This window comes from Triticum aestivum, chromosome 3B (genome assembly GCF_018294505.1).
Source record: "Triticum aestivum cultivar Chinese Spring chromosome 3B, IWGSC CS RefSeq v2.1, whole genome shotgun sequence".
Lineage (NCBI taxonomy): Eukaryota > Viridiplantae > Streptophyta > Magnoliopsida > Poales > Poaceae > Triticum > Triticum aestivum.
In genome coordinates this window covers 558,228,485-558,250,764 of record NC_057801.1, presented here as the reverse complement: position 1 = coordinate 558,250,764, position 22,280 = coordinate 558,228,485, and the positions used below count along the sequence as shown (strand labels likewise).

Genomic DNA, 22,280 nt, shown 5'->3' with positions numbered 1-22,280 from the left:
CCGACATGACGTAGTCAAAATCTTTGTAAGCCATTTTCTTTCGAAAAGGAGGAGGACCCCCGGCCTCTGCATCTGGACGATGCATGCAGCCACTTTATTAATTATTCACATAATACCTTACAAAGCCATACAACAGTAAGGCTAAAGCCGTCTAGGCGACATTTGTCGCTACTCCTATCCAGTTGATGAAGGGATGCTGATAGTCCGGGCCTAATACCAAATAGACCTCGCAGCCAAACCAAATATCTAAGACCTGAGGTCCCAACCAGGACGCTTGCCGGGTATGGGGCACCCACCAGTCCGGCGCACTCCTCAACCAGGACGCCTGCCGGGTATGAGGCCGCCGCAGACACCTGCCACCAATCCATCTTTAGTACTGTACTGCTGCATCAACCTTGCCCAGTCTAGTTGCCATCGACGCCACCATGACGCCAGACAACGCCACCATCCTGCGTTCGTCCATCATCACACGCCCATCGGCGAGACCCCGCTGCTCCATGCCGCTGAGACCCGCCGTTGTCGACGTGTCAGATGCCATGCCGCTCCTCCTCTTGTCCCCTCCAGCCAGCACTTGGTCCAAAACGATGCACCTAGGAGGGAGAACGACATCGAAACGTCGTCATCGTCCGATCCGGTAGACCCAGATCTAGGGTTTCCCCCGGAACCTCCCGATCAGGTTGACGTGACCTGCAATGACGATGCCTCGAGAAGAAAACGACGTCAGAGACGCCGCCATTGTCCGCCAAGACCGCAGTCAGGCGCTATTTTCATCGGAAGCCGTGTCGTCCTGATCTCGTGGCTGGCTAGAACCACGCGGAGTCTCCCCATGAAGACGTATGCCGCCGCTGGTACTCCGGCAGAGATCCTCTATACCCTCACCGGTCCCTCCATGAACCGCCGGCCGGCCAAGACCACGCCGCGGCGGATCTGGATGGGACGCTAGATCCGCGGCTGCCGCGACCCATCTTCAAGCAGAGCCATCCACCAGTTCATCCATGGAGTGCTGCCACCATCCATGACCGAAGGGAAGCACATCGCCGTCCTGGACCGCTGGCCGCCGCCGCACAGGCGGCGCCGCCCTGCCTGCTGCCCACGGGCGCACCACAAGAGACGCCCCTGCCGCCTCAAGGGGATCCCGCTGCAGATCCGCCCGCCCTAGCGCCTTGGCACTGGGCCCGCCGCCACCGCGGACCTCGCCGGCGGCAGGAGGATGGCCGACGGAGGCTGGCGGCGCTGGTTTTTTGGCCCCCTGGCGTCGCCCAGGGAGGCGACGCGAGGGGGTACGAGAAAAAATTCTGGCCTGATAAGGCCGTCAGAAAATGTAGTTCTCCATGTCAATAATACACAAGTAATTTCCTGAAAAAAAAAGTTTCAACTAACGTGATTTCTCCGGCATACGCGTGTAATAACCCTGGTTCGTGCACATTACAACAGCCACACCACTCCAATGACTCGAGGTGGTCGTCCACTTTTTGAGCAGCAAGCTAGTGTACACTAATATTTCTATGGCTCAGATGCGACATCAACGGTCACTAGCCAGCCTAGATGCCACAGCATGCATGCAAAATTACCCTCCAATCGTCTTAGCCAGCAAACTAAACGATGTCGAAAGTTTAGGGTAGTGTCCTAACCGGGTTTGGAGTTGAGGTTGTAAATTAGACTAGGACATGAGCTGAAAATTGAACTATGCACATCTCCCTTGAGTGAACTATATATGTCTAGCATGATGTAAAAAAATGTTTAATGATGTAAAAAAAAAGCTATATATGTCTAGCAAAGTTTGATTACACATTTCGGATACCCATTCATTGATGTGTTCCGGAAGGTGTAAGTCGTGGAACAATTTCGCAACTCTTTACATAATTGCTAAGACTCAGATATTCGACTCCATGATCAGACCGAAGAAACTTAATTTTTGAAGGTCTAAGGATGATTGTTGTGTTTATTTTCTTTTTTTATAAAAACGTCAACCGGATGTGGCTACGCTAGCACATACAAGTCAAATGTTGGGATGTGGATTCCAAACGAAAAATGGCCATCAAAAGAAGGACCTCACTTGGCACGAGGGCGTTCCAAGCCATAGCGTCCCGTACATCCAACCGTGATTGCATGGTCACATGGGTCACTCAATCTAAGCCTAGAGGATACGCCAGCAGATGCCGGAATGAATGAAAAAAACAATCTTTAACACCAGAAACAACATGTGTGCATGGATTTACTGCAGAGGTAATTGCCATCAGATTTGGTCTAAATCTTGCTCGCACCACTGGATGTAGCAAAGTTGAGGTGAATTCAGATAATGTGGACGTGGTTGAAGCGCTCAGAGAAGGCTATCCATCTTCGGTAGCCAGTGCGATTTTTGATGATTGTTACTTCATGTCCTTAGACTTTAGTCATATTGTTTATGAGCATTGTTTTAGAGAGAATAATAAGGTAGCACATGAATTAGTTAGTCTAGCTAGATTCAATCCTCCTAACGTTTGGATGGATGAGGCCCCTTCGGCTATCATTCCTTTAATTGTATCAGATGCTACAATTGTAGCCAATTAATAAAGGAGGTGTTTATAAAAAAAACATGTGTGCATGGATATGCACTGCAGCGACAATTTCACCAACATAGCATATAACTCATGTCTGACGATCACATAGAGAGAAAATTAAGGTCGAATACAGCAAAGATAACCACAATCCATCCACTAATTATACAGCCAGCGAGCATTGCCCAAATGGAGTAATATAACTACTAGAGTCGATCTGGATACTGACACTCCAGCAATCGTGACAGCAGAATGAATGCATACTCTACGCTCTCATCAGTACCTGGTGAGCTGATCCACGAACATGATCAGAAGAAATAGGCTACGTACTTCATGCCGCACCCATCACCTCCCAGGAGGGCCCGGAAGCTGAGGAGGTCGCCCACCACGAAGAAGCAGAAGCCCGTGGTGAAGTAGATCTTGCCGAAGATAAATCCTGGGTCGGCGGCGAGGAAGACCCAAACGGTGCTGGCGTACATGCAATGGTCGAGGACGGTGACCGCGAGCGCGAGGTAGGCGACGCACAGCGGGCCCAGCGACGGTGGCCTGGGAGCAGCAGTGCCAGCGCCGCCGCGGCCGCCTGTAATGAGGCGCAGCACAGCATCCCAATCCAGAGGGCGCTTACCCTGGCTTCCTCCGCGTCCGTCAGCTCGATGCACGGCAGAATGAAGGAGGACTGCAGTGCAGAGGGCGCATGATGGATCGGTCAAAATGTCAAGCATCGGAGGGCAGTACACGGGTTGGTAGCCGACTGCTGTGCTGACTGCTACGCCTCTGGATTGGCGCTTCTCAACACCTTCAGCACAGCAGTCGGCTACATAGCCGTCGACTACACACACACACGCACGCGGGCGACCTGAGGGGGAAAACCCTAGCCGCCGCCTCTCATTCTCCTCTCCCCCTCCTCGCCGCCGTCCATAGCGCCGCCGGCCGAAGCCTGGCCGGCTGGACGGCGGCGGGGCTTGTCCCCATCCTCTCATTCCTGGCTGGCGCGGGAGAGCGGGATCCAGAGGAACGTGGGCAAACGTGGGGTCCAGCGGCGCGGCGGACGGGTCTCCCATCGGTGTCGTGCGTGGCGCGGCGGTGGCGACCTGTGTGTCGTGAGGTGGTGGCTGCGTTGGCCTGACCGGTGGTCGCGGGGCCGCCGGATTCAGATCGGATCCATCTGGTGTTGGCTAATAATCTAGCGTGACAAGTAGTCAGGGCTGCCACGGCAGCCTAGTACTTTCAGTTAGCTGTCAGGTTAGTTAGCTGTTTTATCGGTTTCAGTTAGAGAGCCCGAGGACGCAGTCTGTGCGATCCCGCGGCCGCAGCTCATGGCGAGAGCACGCCCCTGATCGTGGGATGGCACGATCCAGTAGAGGGGGTGGTCCTCGATCCGGTTTCCCAGTTTATCAGTGAATAAAGGAAGAAGAAAACGCAGCAGTTTAGTGCGCTACACAAAAGTCCAGACTCCCTCCTTTCTCATCGCCATAGATCTAGCTCTAGATTAGGGGCAACAATTGGCACCAGAGCCAGGTTCAGGGATGGCGAACGACGACAAGTCCAAGTCGCCGCAGACCTCGGGCGTCACACCGCGAGCGCAGATCACCGACGGCGATGAGCAGCCGGGGATGATCGTGCAGACTCGGGTAGTGCGTGAGGGAGGCGGCGGATCGCCGTGGCCGGTGCTCACCCATACCAACTATGGGGACTGGGCCCTCCTGATGCAGGTGAAGCTCGAGGGGCGGCACCTGTGGGAGGCGATCGAGACCGGCACGGCAGTGCGCAGTGACGACAGGCTCGCCATGGAGGCGATCTTGTCCGGGGTGCCGCCTGAGATGGTGGTGAGGGAGTCCTGGATTAGGGGGTGTCCGGATAGCCGGACTACCATCATCAGCCGGACTATCATCGGCCGGACTATCATCATCGACCGGACTCCAAGACTATGAAGATACAAGATTGAAGACTTCGCCCCGTGTCCGGATGGGACTTTCCTTGGCGTGGAAGGCAAGCTTGGCGATACGGATATGTAGATCTCCTACCATTGTAACCGACTCTATGTAACCCTAGCCCTCTCCGGTGTCTATATAAACCGGATGGCTCTAGTCCGTAGGACACAACAACAACAACAACAATCATACCATAGGCTAGCTTCTAGGGTTTAGCCTCCTTGATCTCGTGGTAGATCCACTATTGTAAACATCCACAATATCAATATCAATCAAGCAGGACGTAGGGTTTTACATCCATCAAGAGGGCCCAAACGTGGGCAAAACATCGTGTCCCTCGTCTCCTGTTACCATCCGCCTAGACGCACAGTTCGGGATCCCCTACCCGAGATCCGCCGGTTTTGACAACGACATTGGTGCTTTCATTGAGAGTTCCTCTGTGTCGTCATCGATAGGCTTGATGGCCTCTTCAATCGACAACGAAGCAGTCCTGGGTGAGATTTTTCTCCCCAGACAGATCTTCGTATTCGGCGGCTTCGCACTGCGGGCCAACTCACTTGGCCATCTGGAGCAGATCGAAAGCTACGCCCCTGGCCGTCAGGTCAGGTTTGGAAGCCTAAACTTCACGGCCGATATCCGCGGGGACTTGAACTTCGATGGACCTGAGCCACAGCCGAGCATGCCGCGCTGTCACGATTCGCACGACCTAACTCTGCCGCCGGACATCACCTTGGAGGCCGCACACGAATCCGCTCCAACCCATAGTCCGGAGCCGATTGCTCAGATCGAGGACAGATGGCTGGACACCGCCTCGGGAGCTACAACTTCTACGGCGATGGAGCCAAACACTTACCTTGTCCTGCATAAAGCTCATGACTCCGAGGTGCCGGACTCTCTGCCGGACTCCGAACCTTCTGCGCCCCCGCCAGTCGAATCCAATTGGGCGCCGATCATGGAATTCACCGCTGCGGACATCTTTCAGCACTCACCCTTCGGCGATATCTTAAATTCGCTGAAGCATCTCTCGCTATCCGGAGAGCCCTGGCCGAACTACGGCCAGGACGGTTGGGACGCGGACGACGAAGAAATTCAGAGCCCACCCACCACCCACTTCGTAGCCACCGTCGACGATCTAACCGACGTACACGACTACGACTCCGAAGACATCGACGGTATGGACGACGATGCCGGAGACTATCAAGAACCAGTGCCTACAGGACACTGGAAGACCACCTCGTCATACGACATATACATGGTGGACACCCCAAAAGATGGGGATGGCAAAGAAGCAGCGGAGGCCGATTCCTTAAAGAAACAGCCCAAGCGCCGACGTCAGCGGCGCCGCTCTAAATCCCGCCACAGCAAGAATGGAGATTCCGGCACAGGAGATAATAGCACCTCGGAAAGTGCCGAAGACAACCCCCTCCAGCACGATCCAACGCAGGAGGAGGCAGAAGCAAGCCCTCACGAGAGGGCGGCAGACGAAGAGGTCGAGGATGATAACTACTTACCTCCCTCCGGAGACGAGGCAAGCCTCGACGACGATGAATTCGTCGTGCCTGAGGATCCCGTCGAACAAGAGCGTTTCAAACGCAGGCTAATGGCCATGGCAAAACAGCCTAAAGAAAAAGCAGCAACAGCTTCAAGCTGATCAAGACCTACTAGCCGACAGATGGACCGAGGTCCTCGCGGCCAAAGAGTATGAACTCAAACGCCCCTCCAAAAGTTACCCAAAACGCAAGTTGCTCCCCCGACTAGAGGAGGAAGCGTACAAACCTGCATCACCAGCGCACAATACGGCAGACCGACCACCTCGTGGCCGCGACAGAGAGGCATGCAAGCCCTCCACCAAAACCGTACCCCGGCATCGCTCAAAAAGCATGAAGCCACGGGGGAACGCGTCGGACTTGCGAGATATATTGGAGGACAAGGTGAGACAATCCAGATCTATCTATGGATCACGTGGGCGCCCCAAGACCCACGACGAATACCGTCGCGCCGGATACAACTACTCCGGCCGGGCCGAACACAGCAGACAACGCTCTCTCGAGCTACGTCGCGATATTGCTCAATACAGAGGCGCCGCACACCCACTATGCTTCACTGACGAAGTAATGGATCATCAAATCCCTGAAGGGTTTAAACCTGTTAATATCGAATCCTACGATGGCACAACAGACCCCGCGGTTTGGATTGAGGATTATCTCCTCCATATACATATGGCCCGCGGCGACGATCTTCACGCCATCAAATATCTCCCGGTCAAGCTTAAAGGACCAGCTCGGCAATGGCTTAACAGCCTGCCCGCAGAGTCAATTGGATGCTGGGAAGACCTGGAAGCCGCATTCCTCGACAACTTCCAGGGCACGTATGTGCGACCACCGGACGCAGATGACCTAAGCCACATAATCCAGTAGCCAGATGAATCGGCCAGGCAATTCTGGACACGGTTCCTAACAAAGAAAAATCAAATCGTCGACTGTTCGGATGCAGAGGCCCTCGCTGCCTTCAAACATAACATCCACGACGAGTGGCTGGCCCGGCACCTAGGACAGGAGAAGCCGAAATCCATGGCAGCCCTCACATCACTCATGACCCGCTTCTGTGCCGGAGAGGATAGCTGGCCAGCTCGCAGCAACAACCTCAGCAAAAATGCTGGCAGTCCGGATACCAAGGACCAGAATGGCAGGTTGCGTCGAAACAAAAACAAACACCGCATTAATGGCGACAACAATGAGGATACGGTAGTCAACGCCGGATTCCGAGGCTCCAAGCCCGGTCAACGGAAGAAGCCATTCAAAAGAACCACTCCGGGCCCGTCCCATTTGGACCGAATACTCGACCGCTCCTGTCAAATACATGGAACCCCCGAAAAGCCAGCTAACCACACCAACAGAGATTGTTGGGTATTCAAGCAGGCAGGCAAATTGATCGCCCAAAACAGTGACAAGGTGCTACACAGCGATGACGAGGAAGAGACCCGGCCGCCGAAAAACAGAGGACAAAAGGGATTCCCCCCTCAAGTTTGGACGGTAAACATGGTATACGCAACGCATATTCCCAAGAGGGAGCGGAAGCGTGCACTAAGGGACGTATACGCGATGGAGCCAGTCGCCCCAAAATCCAACCCATGGTCCTCTTGCCCGATCACTTTCGATCGAAGAGACCATCCGACTAGTATCCGCCATGGCGGATTCACCGCATTGGTTTTAGACCCAATCGTCGATGGATTTCACCTCACGAGAGTCCTGATGGACGGCGGCAGTAGCCTGAACCTGCTTTATCAGGATACAGTGCGCAAGATGGGCATAGGCCCTTCAAGGATTAAACCTACAAAGACAACCTTCAAAGGCGTCATACCAGGTGTCGAGGCCAGTTGTACAGGCTCAGTTACACTGGAAGTGGTCTTCGGATCCCCGGATAATTTCCGAAGCGAGGAGTTAATCTTCGACATCGTCCTGTTCCACAGTGGCTATCACGCTCTGCTCGGACGAACCGCGTTCGCAAAATTCAACGCGGTGCCGCATTATGCATACCTTAAGCTCAAGATGCCAGGCCCTCGTGGAGTCATCACGGTTAATGGAAACACCGAACGCTCCCTCCGAACGGAGGAACATACAGCGGCTCTCGCGGCAGAAGTACAGAGCAGCCTTTTAAGGCAATTTTCGAGTCCAGCCGTTAAATGACCGGACACGGCCAAACGCGCCCGGAGCAACATCAACCAAGACCACCTGGCACGTTCCGAGCACGCGTAGCAATGCGGCCTCAACCCCAGCCCTCGCTCAATTGTAAGACAAACTCTCCGCGTACATAATTACGCCCTGGAGATACCATGGGCATAGGGGGAGAGGCGCAACCACAACAGACCCAGAGTGCGATTCGACCACACCAGGGGCTCCCAAGTGTGTCTCTCTTTTTATCTTTTATTTCTCTCTCTTTTATACAGAACTCTGTCCGGCGGCGAACCTGTCGAACTCATGATGCAACAGCCAGGGAGGGACAAAGGCCGCGACGAACACTCAGGTGGTCTCCATTACGAGCATTAAATTTGTTAAATACACCATTCCGTGGCCTACCCCTGGAGGGAGACGCCTTTAATTCGTCCAATCCCTTGCTTTCCGCACTATTTGTATCATTCCGTACTCATAACAGATCTTCTCGAATAAAATGCAGCACTTTCTGCCCATAATTGCATTACCTTATATATATATGTTCATTTACGACATGTTGCATCCGTACATTTTGGTACGGCCAAATACACCAGGGGCTTATGTTCCCCGCATTATGGTGTGATAAAGTCCGAACACTTTCACAAGTGCGGCACCCCGAACTTATAGCATTATATGAATCGGCTCCGAATCATGTCTTGGGCAATAGTTGGGTTTTCCCGGCTCCCATGTTTGGCACCTTACGTTCCGTTCTATCGGCTAAGGTAGCACTGGGAGAACCACTGTGATTGCGCCCCAGTTGAGCCGGGTTAACGCCTCAGTGGAGAAAGCTAAAACTGACTGTCATGATAAGGCGAGAGACTGGTCGCTGTTCGAGAGGTCCTTTCGGGTCCTTAAAGACCTACGCCGGTTTGAGCGAAGTTCCGGATAATGTCCGACGAAGGCGTGGATAGCGCCCCTAATTCGGTCTTCTGAATACTAGGGGCTTCGCCGAAATTTAAAATTATAGAATTCTATGGCTAAGTGAGAGTGTTCAAGCACTATAAGTCCGGTTGCCTTGTTCGTTGTGTTGAGCGCCTCCCTAGATGGACCCAAAAATGGGAACAAGAGTGCTCAAGTTTATCCCGAACACCCCAGCACTCGTGGCATGGGGGCTGAAGCCGACGACTTGCCATCTCTCAGATTTAATAAACGGCCGCACATAAGGTAATATTTTAAATTAACAAGCGTTGCTTAGCGCATATGAACAAAGTTTTCAGCGCACAGGATAACATTGCGAATTTACTCAATAATTACATCCCTGGGGCACTCATCCGCAATCTTGCGGGCACCCTTCAGGACAGTCCTATAGTACATTTCAGGCGTACGATATTCCTTGCCCGCTGGTGGCGCGTCAGTGATTAGCTTCTCCGCATCCAGCTTGCCCCAATGCACTTTTGCGCGGGCAAGGGCCCGACGAGCACCTTCAGTACAGGCGGAGCGCTTGATAACCTCCACCCAGGGGCACACATCCACCAACTGTCTCACGAGGCCGAAGTAGCTCCCAGGCATGGCCTCTCCAGGCCACAGCCAGACTATGAGGCCCTTCATGCCCTCCTCGGCCGCCTTGTGGAGCTTGACCAGCTGCTTCAGCTGGTCGCTAGGGGGCACTGGATGGCCGGCCTCAGCATACTGAGACCAGAAGACCTTCTCTGTTGAGCTCCCCTCCTCGGCTCGATAGAATGCGGCGGCATCAGATACACTGCGAGGCAGATCTGCAAATGCCCCTGGAGAGCTCCGAATACGGGTAAGTAACACGTAATTTACATTCACATGCTTGCTTTGCATGAAAAATGCCTTACCCGCCGCTATCTTCCTGACCAACTCAATCTCCTGAAGGGACTTATGGGCATCGGCCTTGGCAGTCTTGGCACTTTAGAGAGCCGAGGCAAGCTCGGACTCTTGAGTCTTTGAGTCACGCTCCAAACTCTCATACTTTTCCATGAGAGCCTGGAGCTCTTGCTGAACCACCGCCACCCGCGCCTCCTGCTTTTCTCGCTCTGCTCGTTCCGCGGCCGCATTGCGTTCGGCCGCAGACACGGCCTCCTTTAGGGTCGCCACCTCGTTCGTGGCCCCTGCAGTACCCATGTTATCCTTGTTATCTTTTGTTGCAACCTAAATCCTTTTCTGTAAGGTACAAGTTCAAAGTGGTGTCACTCACCTTCTTTGTCCTGGAGCTGCTTCTTGGCGCGGCCGAGCTCTTGCTCGGACCACTCGAGCTCCTGCTTCAAAGCACCGACCTCCGCAGTCAGTGCGGCAGAGGTCAGCAGCGCAGCCTGCAACCCATATTGACATAATTTTTTAGCAACCCTGCGTATATCTTTTTTTTCCAGATCCTTAGTCCGGCTTTTCTTTCCGAACACCGAATCGAGCATCAGGGGATACTGTCTATGCGGTATTACATTGTATATTTTTAACTTCTTACCTCAAAGCCTGATAGAAGGCTACTGCAGGCTTCGGTCAGCCCGCTCTTGGCAAGCTGTACCTTCTGAATCACCGCACTCATAATAGTGCGGTGTTCTTCCTCGATGGAAGCGCTCTGGAGCACCTCCAACAACTTATCCGGCGCGTCCGGTTGGACGGAAGCCGCCGGCGTCACGGTCTTGCCCTTCGTGCAAAGGGGCCGCCAGCCGGACTCCAGAGCCACTGCGGGTTCTGATATGGAGTCCGGCGCAAAGTCCGTGAGGCCACCTCGTGGCGCCTCCGGAGCCTCCCCCTGATGGGCCCCTTCTTGGGATCCCACCTCGGCGTCCTCGGTGTCGCGAGGGGTGGAGGCGGTCGGGATGGAGTCTACCTCCGACGGAGCCAACGACCCGCTCGATGAAGCGGGGAGATCATCATTGGCCGGACTACAGGCAGCATGCGGCATCAGAATGACACTATGTGACGCATAAAAAGAAATTATAACTCATTCAGGAATCCAGATACTTACGATCTCGCCGGAGGCCTGGCCCTTGAAGACCATTCTTCCTCGCCAACGTTGATGTTGGCGGAGCTGTCCGGGGGAATAGTCCTTCCCCTCTTGGACCCTTCGGCCTCCCCTGTGGGGGAAGCCCTCCTCTTCCTCTCTCCCCCCTCTGGGAGAGAGTCCACTTTCTCCTCCTCGTTTTCGGGGGAGGAGTCCGCCCCGGAGTCGTCGGACACCTGAAAACGGGAACTCTTTCGAGCACCCGTGGCCTCCTTCTTGGCCTTCTTCTCCGGCACCACGTGCGGTGCCGGAACCAGCAGCCTCGCTGGACGGGTGTCTACTGGGTTTTCTGGCATAGGGGCCGGGCAGATAATCTGCTCCGCCTTCCTCATCCAGTCCTGTCAAAGGAAAAGGGGAAATTAAAACCCGCATAGAGTCAAACTATGAAAAGCAAGTGTCCCGTAAAGGGGTAGAATCACTTACCTCGTCGGCTTGGCGCTGCGAGTGAAATCCGCGATCTTCAGTCGCGGATGCGGGGACTTCGGCGCCCTTAAACAGCACCCTCCAGGCGCCTTCGCACGTCGTGTCGAAGAGCCCGCTCAGCGCCTGGTGCTGTTCCGGATTGAACTCCCACAGATTGAATGCCCGCTCTTGGCATGGGAGAATCCGGTGGACGAGCATGACTTGGACCACGTTAACCAGCCTGAGCTTCTTCACCAGCTTCTAGATACAGGCTTGGAGTCCCGTCACCTCCTCCGAACTACCCCACAGCAAGCCCTTCTCTTTCCAGGAGGTGAGCTGCGCGGGGATACCAGATCTGAACTCGGGGGCCGCCGCCCACTTAGGGTCGCGCGGCTCGGTGATATAGAACCACCCCGATTGCCACCCCTTGACGGATTCCACGAAGGCCCCTTCGAACCAAAGGACGTTGGGCATCTTGCCCAACATGGCGCCTCCGCACTCCGCTTGAGTGCCCTTCACTACCTTCGGCTTGACATTGAAGGTCTTGAGCCACAAGCCGAAGTGGGGCTGGATGCAGAGGAAGGCCTCGCACACGACGATAAATGCCGATATGTTGAGGATGAAGTTCGGCGCCAGATCATGGAAATCCAGGCCGTAATAGAACATGAGCCCCCGGACAAAGGGGTGAAGTGGAAAGCCCAGTCCGCGAAGGAAGTGGGGAAGAAAAATGACCCTCTCATGGGGCCTGGGGGTGGGGATGAGCTGCCCCTCGTCGGGCAGCCGGTGCGCGATGTCGCCGGACAGGTATCTGGCGCTGCGCAGTCTTTCGATGTGCTCCTCCGTAACGGAGGAGGTCATCCACTTGCCTCCCGCTCCAGACATGACTGGGGAAGGTTGAGACGGGATGTGCGGGCTTGGGCGCTGGAGCTCGAGTGTGCGGAGATGGATAAGCAAAGGAGGAAGAAGGCGTAGGTGAAAAGGTGAATCCTTATCCCTTATATGGGAGGGCGAAGTCTATGCGTCCCCCACCGGCCTGGTAAAACTCGCTTATCCCCCAAGCGTCACCATCAATGGCGCGGTTGGGTTACCCACATCTGTATTGATGAGAATCCCGGATTAAGGGGGAACACGATCTCTGCTTCGACAAGACGTGCCGAGGAAACCGCTTCGCTAAATGCGCTGAGGTGGTAGAGTAAAAAACGATTCAAGTAATGGCTTGGTAGTGGCGTGACATCATGCCACAAAAAACGTCAGCAGATCGAACTTGTGTATATATTATTCTCTCTATGGTGAAATGTGGAATTTATTTTGCAGAGCCGGACACTATCCTGGTGTTCACAATCTTCTATCATTCGGAGGAGGAACCCGCCTTGCAATGCCAAGCAATATACGCGCCGGACTTATCGTCATTGAAGCCTGGTTCAGGGGCTACTGAGGGAGTCCTAGATTAGGGGGTGTCCGGATAGGCGGACTACCATCATCAGCCGGACTATCATCGGCGGGACTATCATCATCGACCGGACTCCAAGATTATGAAGATACAAGATTGAAGACTTCGCCCCATGTCCGGATGGGACTTTCCTTGGCGTGGAATACAAGCTTGGCGATACGGATATGTAGATCTCCTACCATTGTAACCGACTCTATGTAACCCTAGCCCTCTCCAGTGTCTATATAAACCGGATGGCCCTAGTCCGTAGGACACAACAACAACAACAACAATCATACCATAGGCTAGCTTCTAGGGTTTAGCCTCCTTGATCTCGTGGTGGATCCACTCTTGTAAACATCCACAATATCAATATCAATCAAGCAGGACGTAGGGTTTTACCTCCATCAAGAGGGCCCGAACGTGGGTAAAACATCGTGTCCCTCGTCTCCTGTTACCATCCGCCTAGACGCACAGTTCGGGACCCCCTACCCGAGATCCGCCGGTTTTGACACCGACAGGTGGCGACTCTTGCGGCCAAGAGCACGACAAAGGAGGCCTGGGAGGCCATCAAGACCATGCGCCTTGGCGTGGCGCGTGTGAGGGAGGCCAAGGCAGCGACTCTCAGCAAGCAGTACACCGTCGTGACGTTCAACGACGGCAAGTGCATCGATGACTTCGCCATGCGTCTGACAGGTATGGTGAACCAGCTCAGTCTCCTTGGAGAGACGATTCCAGAGAAGAAGGTCGTCCGCAAGTTTCTCTCTATCGTGCCTCGGTAGTTCTCCCAGATCGCGCTCTCTATTGAGATGCTTGTTGATCTTGACACACTCCCGATGGAGGAGCTCGTCGGGCGGCTCAAGGTGGCGGAGGAGCGCTACAGCCTCGACTTCGTCAACACCAGCGGCGGCCAACTCCTCATGACGGAGGAGGAGTGGAATGCGCGCCTCGGGCGCCACAAGAATGACGGATCCGGAGGCTGTGGCTCCGGGTCAGGGCGCGGAGGGGGACGTCACGGACGAGGCCGTGGACGCAGTGGTGGGCGCGACACCGGCAGCCGCGCGAAGCCTACTGATCAGTGTCGCCACTGCAAGAAGTACGGGCACTGGGCACGTGAGTGCCATACACGCATCCGCGAGGAGGCGAACCTCGCCGAGCAGGGCGAGCACGCCGCGGACGGGCCCGATGACGACCCGATGCTCCTGATGGCGGTGATCGCTACGGACTCGACACCGACCGCGGGGAAGCACATCACGCTCAACGAGGAGCGCGCAGAGGTGAACCTAGGCACGGACGAGGAGCCGTGCGATGGCCGGTGGTTCCTGGACACCGGCGCGTCCAACCACATGACCGGCGATTGCACGGCGTTCGCAGAGCTGGACGAGGCCGTCACTGGAAGTGTCAGGTTTGGTGATGGCTCAAGCGTGGCCATCCAAGGCCACGACACGATCACGTTCACCGTGCGCAGTGGCGATCAGCGCGCTCTGACAGACGTCTACTTCATCCCGCGTTTGAAATCCAGCATCATCAGCCTCGGGCAACTTGATGAGCACGGCTGCATCGTCAAGATCCAAGGCGGCCTCCTGACTCTGTACGATCGTCATCAACACGAGCTGGCCCAGGTACGCCAAAATGGCAAATGCCTTTATGTGGTTCGCTCGGACATTTCACACCCTATTTCTCTGGCGGCACACGCTGGCGACGAGGCATGGAGGTGGCACGCAAGGCTCGGTCACCAACACTTCGACGCCCTCCGGCGCATGGGGCACGCGGACTTGGTGCGCGGGATGCCCCTCGTGCAGCATGCCGAGGAGTTGTGCGACGCGTGCTTGGTGGGGAAGCAGCAGCGTGCGCCGTTCCCCTCACAGGCGCGCTACCGAGCGCAGGACCCGCTCGAGCTGGTGCACGCCGATCTATGCGGGCCAATCACCCCGAGCACTCCGGGAGGCAAGCGCTACTTCATGCGCATCGTCGACGATCACAGCCGCTACATGTGGGCCATGATGCTGCCGGCGAAGGACGCCGCTGCGGCAAGCATCAGACACTTCGTCGCCGCAGCAGAGGCAGAGCGGGGAGCTAAGCTGCACACGTTCCGGACGGACCGGGGCGGCGAGTTCACGTCGACAGCGCTCGGTGAGTACTTCTCGGACCAAGGCATCCAGCGGCACCTGACGGCGCCCTACTCGCCGCAACAGAACGGCGTCGTGGAACGATGCAACCAGACCGTCGTGGGCATGGCCAGGAGCATGCTCAAGGCGGAGAATATGCCGAGCTGCTTTTGGGGGGAGGCCGTGGCCACTACGGTGTTCATCCTCAACCGATCGTACACCCGCATCGTCGATGGCAAGACCCTGTACGAGGCTTGGCACGGCAAGAATCCCGATGTGCACTTCCTGCGTGTCTTCGGCTGCATCGCCTACGTCAAGAACACGCGGCCCGGGCTGAAGAAGCTCGACGATCGCAGCACGAAGATGATCTTCATCGGCTACGAGGAGGGTTCGAAGGCGTACCGCGTGTATGACCCCTTGACCAAGCGGGTGTACGCATCACACGACGTGGTGTTCGACGAGGCAGCAAGCTGGGATTGGGGCGCTGGCGGCGAGCCCATTGCTGAGCCGCTCGTCGTCCATCACAAGCTCCCGTCTGTCACCGGAGCACACAGAATGCACGACACAGGGACAACCTGAGCGAAGGAGGCAATGGTGACACGGGAGCGACTCTGGCCGCGTCCAAGACCGCTGTCAGGACGCTGGGGACACCAGTTGAGCTCCAGACTGCTACGAGCGCATCCACGGTGGACTCGCCCGGCGGCAGCGTGCTGCCCATGGACACCCCGGAGGGAGTAGGCTTCGTCACGCCGCCGACCATGCAGCCAAATCTCTTCGACGCCTACGACGATCCGGCCATTGCGCACCGGTTCCGCCGCGTCTCGGACGTCTTGCACAGGGCAAACGAGCTGGTGCAGATGGCCGAGGAGCTACTGCTAGTGGAGGAGGAGCCACTCTGCTTTGCTGATGCTGAGCCACACGATTGTTGGCGGCGTGCCATGCTAGATGAGCTGGCTTCGATCGAGGAGAATGCTACATGGACACTGACTGACTTGCCAGCAGGTCACCAGGCAATCGGGCTCAAGTGGGTCTTCAAAGTGAAGAAAGACGCAACCGATGTCGTGGTCAAGCACAAGGCGAGGCTTGTGGCGAGAGGCTTCGTGCAGAAGGAGGGCGTGGACTACGATGACGCGTTCGCGCCCGTGGCCAGACTGGACTCCGTGCGTGTCATGGTGGGCATGGCGGCTCAGCGTGGCTGGGAGCTGCACCACCTCGACGTCAAGTCGGCCTTCCTCAACGGCGAGCTCAAGGAGGAGGTTTACGTCAAGCAACCCCCTGGTTTCGTGCGGAGCGGCGATGAGCACAAGGTTTATCGCCTCCACAAGGCACTCTACGGGCTGCGGCAGGCACCGCGGGCCTGGAACGCCAAGCTCGACCTCACTATGCAGCAACTTGGGTTCACGAGCTGCCCGTCAGAACATGCCATGTACACGCGCGGCGAAGGGAAAGCTCGGCTCCTGGTTGGCGTGTACGTCGACGACCTTGTCGTCACCGGAGCCGACACCAAGGCGATTCAGGGCTTCAAGACAGAGATGATGGGCAGGTTCCGCATGAGCGACCTCGGCCTGCTCAGCAGGGGGACGGGGAGATCACCCTGTCACAGGCGGCGTACGCCGGCGAGCTCTTGGAGCGCGCGGGCATGGCTGACTGCAATCCTGTGCATGTCCCCATGGAGCCGCGTCTTAAGCTGAGCAAGGAGGGGCCAGAGTCGCGGGTGGACGCCACCCACTACCGCAGGATCATCGGAGGGCTTCGCTACCTCACGCACACACGCCCGGACATCACGTTTGCAGTGGGGTACGTAAGCCGCTTCATGGAGGCGCCGACCACGGCGCACCTCGCCGCCGTCAAGCATCTGCTGCGCTACATTGCAGGCACATGCGAGTTTGGCTGCAGGTACGTCAAGAAGAGTGAGGGAAAGCTCATTGGGTACAGTGACTCGGACCTGGCCGGCGACATCGACGACCGCAAGAGCATGTCCGGCAATCTTTTCTTCCTGGGAGGAGCACCGATCACCTGGCAGTCACAGAAACAGAAGATCGTCGCTTTGTCATCATGTGAGGCGGAGTATGTGGCAGCAACTACGGCGGCATATCAAGCGATTTGGTCAGGCTCATGAGGGACTTGCTGAAAGAGGAGGCCGGTGCCACCACCATCCTCATCGACAACAAGTCTGCAATTCAGTTGTGCAAGAACCCGGTGTTCCATGATCGCAGCAAGCACATCGACGTTCGATTCCATTTCATCCGCAAGTGTGTGGAAGAAGGCAAGATCATGGTAGAGCACATCACCACGGGTGATCAGCTTGCGGACATCTTCACAAAGTCACTAGGGCGCACGCGGTTTCAGCAGCTTCGTGCATGCATTGGTATGGTTGAAGTTTAAGTTTTATGTCACGACTAGCTTAGGGGGAGATCGTTGGCTAATAATCTAGCGTGACAAGTAGTCAGGGCTGCCACGGCAGCCTAGTACTTTTAGTTAGCTGTCAGGTTAGTTAGCTGTTTTATCGGTTTCAGTTAGAGAGCCCGAGGACGCAATCTGTGCGATCCCGCGGCCGCAGCTCACGGCGAGAGCACGCCCCTGATCGTGGGATGGCACCATCCAGTAGAGGGGATGGTCCTCGATCCGGTTTCCCAGTTTATCAGTGAATAAAGGAAGAAGAAAACGCAGCAGTTTAGTGCGCTGCACAAAAGTTCAGACTCCCTCCTTTCTCATCGCCATAGATCGAGCTCTAGATTAGGGGTAACATCTGGATCCTTTCTTCGGACTCCGTCGGCCGCGGCGGGGTGGTGATGATCGTCGCTGGCCACGTCGGATCGTTAGATTCGGCGTCTAGAGATCTACAAGGAGCTCTTCTCGATCCTCCTTTCTGGTGAGTTGAGCCCCATGGCTCTTTCATCTTCGCGGGTTTCGGATCGTGGCTTGCCGGATCCGGAGTACACGGAGGTTTGGTGGCATAGGATGGGGACCGGAGGAAACTTTGGTCGGCGTGTTTGGCCCGGCATCGGCGACGTCACTTGACGCCATTACCCTTCCTGGAGGCGAAGCCGAGGTCCCCCCTATCCACCCCCGAACCCCTCCCGGACGAATGTCCAAAATTCAGTCTGGATTGGGCGGCGGCGGCGTCCTGCGCGTCGTATCCTCCATGGAGGCGCCGTCTTGGGAGGAACTGCTGTTCGGGGGAGAGATGTCGTGGATGGTGGGCTCCGAGTAGCTCCAGCAGTGGCGATGGTGTGGAGGTTGCCAGGTGGTGCGGTGTTGTATCTACCGCGTCTTTGACGACGAGTGGTGGCAGCATGGTGTAGCTGCATATCGACGACGGATGCGGCTGGATGGACGAGCGCAGGGTGGTCGAGCTGTCTGGCGCCATGGTGGCGTCGACGGCAGGTCTGGCAAGGTCTGTGCGTCAGTACCTGCTCTGGAGATGGATCGGTGGAAGAAGGCGGCGGCAGCCTCGGTGAGTGCGCCGGACCGGCGTGTGACCCAGTCCTGGTATGTGGCTAGGATGGGGCATCCGGCATTAGATGTTAGAATTTGGTGCGACGTCTTTGGTATTAGACTCGGACATTCGGCACCACTGCATCAAGGGGTAGGAGTAGCGATAGATGTTGCCTAGATGGTGGCTTCAGGCTTATTGATGTATTACTTTGTAAGGTCTTTTGTGCTTAATAATTAATAAAGTGGCCGTATGTATCATCCAGATGCAGAGGCCGGGGGTGCTTCCTCCTTTTCTAAAAAAACAGGAAGGAGTGTCCGGTTCATCTCATGGCAGTGACGAAGGAAACTACCGCGAAACACCCATACCCTCTTTGGCAATGAGGTGTGGGCGTGTGGCACACTCAATTTCTTTGCAGATTGACAAAAACGTAAAAACTTAGCACGCGCACATGCATACGGATACGGTGCAGTGAAAACCTAGCTAGCCTGCTCTTTCTAATGAGCTGCACGGTCAGTTTCAAGTTTCAAACTAGTGCGATTTCTAGTCTAGTTAGCATACTGCATACGCATGTAATAAGAGCTAACTTCAACGCGCCGACTCAAACGGACGTCGATTTTGTTCACCTTTTGTCCGTTTGGGTCGGCTCGACGGACACCCACGCCCGCTTCCGTGTTTGGGTCGGCACATGCTGTAACGCCCTCGATGCGGCTATAGCTCCCACGTGTCGAGGCACGACTTAGAGGCATAACCGCATTGAAAGCAATGTTGCAAGTCAGGCAATCATTACAACATCCCATTTAATATATAATAAAAGGGGGAGATAACATAGTTGGCTTACACTCGCCACGTCACATCAGAGTACATAAATAACATCCATCAAACAAACACTCATGGCCCGACTACGGCGCCAAAATAGAAAAGAACCCAACGAGCGACAAGGTCCTGAATCGATAACCCCAACTAGGCACCACTACTGATCATCCGGAAAAGATACGTAGTATCGCTGAGAGTCCTCATCGAACTCCCACTTGAGCTCGTAATCGTCAACTGGAGCAGAAACACCTGGACCTGCATCTGGAGTTGTAGTATCTGTGAGCCACAGGGACTCAGCAATCTCACACCCACGCGATCAAAACTATTTAAGCTCATAGGAATGGATAAGGCAAATATATGTGGAGCTGCAGCAAGCGACTAGCATATGTGGTGGCTAACTTATACGCAAAAGAGAGCGAGAAGAGAAGGCGAAGCACGAGCGAGAAGCTAAAGGAACAACCTGCACAAGCATAACTCCAACACCGTGTCCACTTGCCGGACTCCGCTGAGAAGGGGCCATCACGGTAACACACACGGTTGATTCATTTTAATTAAGTTAAGTTAAAGTTATCTACAACCGGACATTAACAAATTCCCATCTGCCCATAACCGCGGGCACGGCTTTCGAAAGATCAATCCCTGCAGGGGGGTCCCAACTTAGCCCATAACAAGCTCTCACGGTCAACGAAGGAATAGACCTCCACCCAAGACACACCGATCAGACTCGGTATCTTGGTACAACAAGATGATTCGACAGGTTAAAACAAGTCCAGCAACACGGCCCGAATGTGCCGACAAATCCCGATAGGAGCTGCACATATCTCTTTCTCAGGGCACGCTCGGATAGGTCAAGCTACGAGTAAAACCAACCCTCGAGTTTCCCCGAGGTGGCCCCGCAGGCTGCCTGGTTCGGACCAACACTCAGAGGAGCACTGGCCCGGGGGGGTTAAAATAAGATGACCCTCGGGCTCCGGAAACCCAAGGGAAAAAGAGGCTAGGTGGCAAATGGTAAAACCAATGTTGGGCATTGCTGGAAAAGCTTTAATCAAGGCGAACTATCAAGGGGTTCCCATTATAGCCCAACCGCGTAAGGGACGCACAATCCGGGAACATAACACCGATATGACAGAAACTAGGGCGGCAAGAGTGGAACAAATCACTAGGCGAGAGGCCGAGCCTTCCACCCTTTACCAAGTATATAGATGCATTAAGATAACATAGCAATATAATGATATCCCAACAAGTAAAATAAATGTTCCAACAAGGAACGGCTCCAACCTTCACCTGCAACTAACAACGCTATAAGAAGGGCTGAGCAAAGCGGTAACATAGCCAATCAACGGTTTGCTAGGTCAATGGTGGGTTAGAGGTTCAACATGGCAATTGGGAGGCTGACAAGCAAATGGTAGGCATCATAGCAGTGGCAAAGCAAAAGAGCGAGCAATCTAGCATAGCAAAGATAGTAGTGATTTCGAGGGTATGATCATCTTGCCTGCACAGTTGTCAGAGTTGACTGGATCCTCACAAGCAAACTCAACGGGCTCCTCGGTAGCGAACTCGTCTCCCGGCTCTACCCAACAAGACAAACAAGCAACAAGGATACAATCAACCACGGGCAAGACCAAGCAATATGATGAAATGACGATATGCTATGCGGGATGCGATGCGGGATGCAAAATGCGAGATATGACAGGAAATGCATGAACCTGGCATCAACTTGGAAAACCAAGTGTGCCACTGGATAGAGGGGATGAAATCGCTTGAAAACGATATAAAGATCATAGGAATCGGAGCTACGGTTTGGAAATGGCAAGCGTTTTAAGAGATGACACCGGTCTGCGATTTACAGCAAGTAGGCATCTAAATGCAACGAAATGAACATGCTACAACCACCAAACATTAAAACAAAATACATGGCAGTGATGTACACAAGATGGTTGACAAAACACTAGCACTGAGCCATAGGCAAATTCATCCATTAAGAGGTTCAAACAAGCATGGCTAAAACGCAAATGCAAAACAGATTCCAGACTTAGTGAAATTAACACTAGTCTGAAATTTCAGATCACGATGCTCTCTTCGGAGCAGCAAAACAACATGATAGAAAACCTGAACATGACAAGTAAGAACATGGCATGGAGCTACTCAACAAGCTTAACAAAACACCCAAAGTGACCTGGGGCCAAAAGGGTTCACAAAATACTCTACCGAGCTCACGAACATAGCTCGAACACAATCAGTTTTCAGACTTAGTGAAAACTGAGACACGCTGAAATATAACTCACGAAGGCATGTAAACGAGCTCGATGCACTCACTACGGTGCAAGTCATGGCAAGGAAAGCATATAACCAGCAATAAGGCACAATGTGCTAGCTACACATGGCAAGAACGAAGGCATAGCATGCATGGAACACTAACGGTAGCATCGGCAAAATCGCAAACAAGTTGACGATCTGCCCAGATTAACAACGAAGCAAAAGTTGAGTTCGATTGAGTAAACCTAGAGCACTCCACATATGCAAACAAAGACACGGATAGATAGAGCATAACTTAAATATCAAAACTCCCTTACTGATCATCCTCAAAAGAGGCACGGATCACTAGGAAACAAGCTGGACATATAGCATCATGAACTAAAATATCCCAGACTTAGTGAAAATCACCAAGTCCCTGAAATCTGCATTCTCAGGTACCTCTCTTCGCAAGATTGCACAAGACAACACACACATCCTAAAAATGCATGGGTGACACCTCTGGAAAGAAGACAAAATGCTTAACAATTCATCCCAAAGGGGCACAGGCATATCATGCACGAATTAAACATAGCAAAAATGACAAAAGTGCATGATGAACTAACGGATCTGCAATTTAACTCACGAAGCCTCCTTCTAACAGCATTTTGGGGATCAAGATGACCTCAAATGCAAATGATGCAATGGAATGAA

General features: G+C 54.4%; 1 pseudogene; it reads right to left on the bottom strand.

The window, feature by feature from the left end:
- Positions 1–2,845: 2,845 nt before the first annotated feature.
- LOC123067593 (uncharacterized) lies at positions 2,846–3,598 on the bottom strand (annotated as a pseudogene).
- Between the last annotated feature and the right edge of the window lie 18,682 nt (positions 3,599–22,280).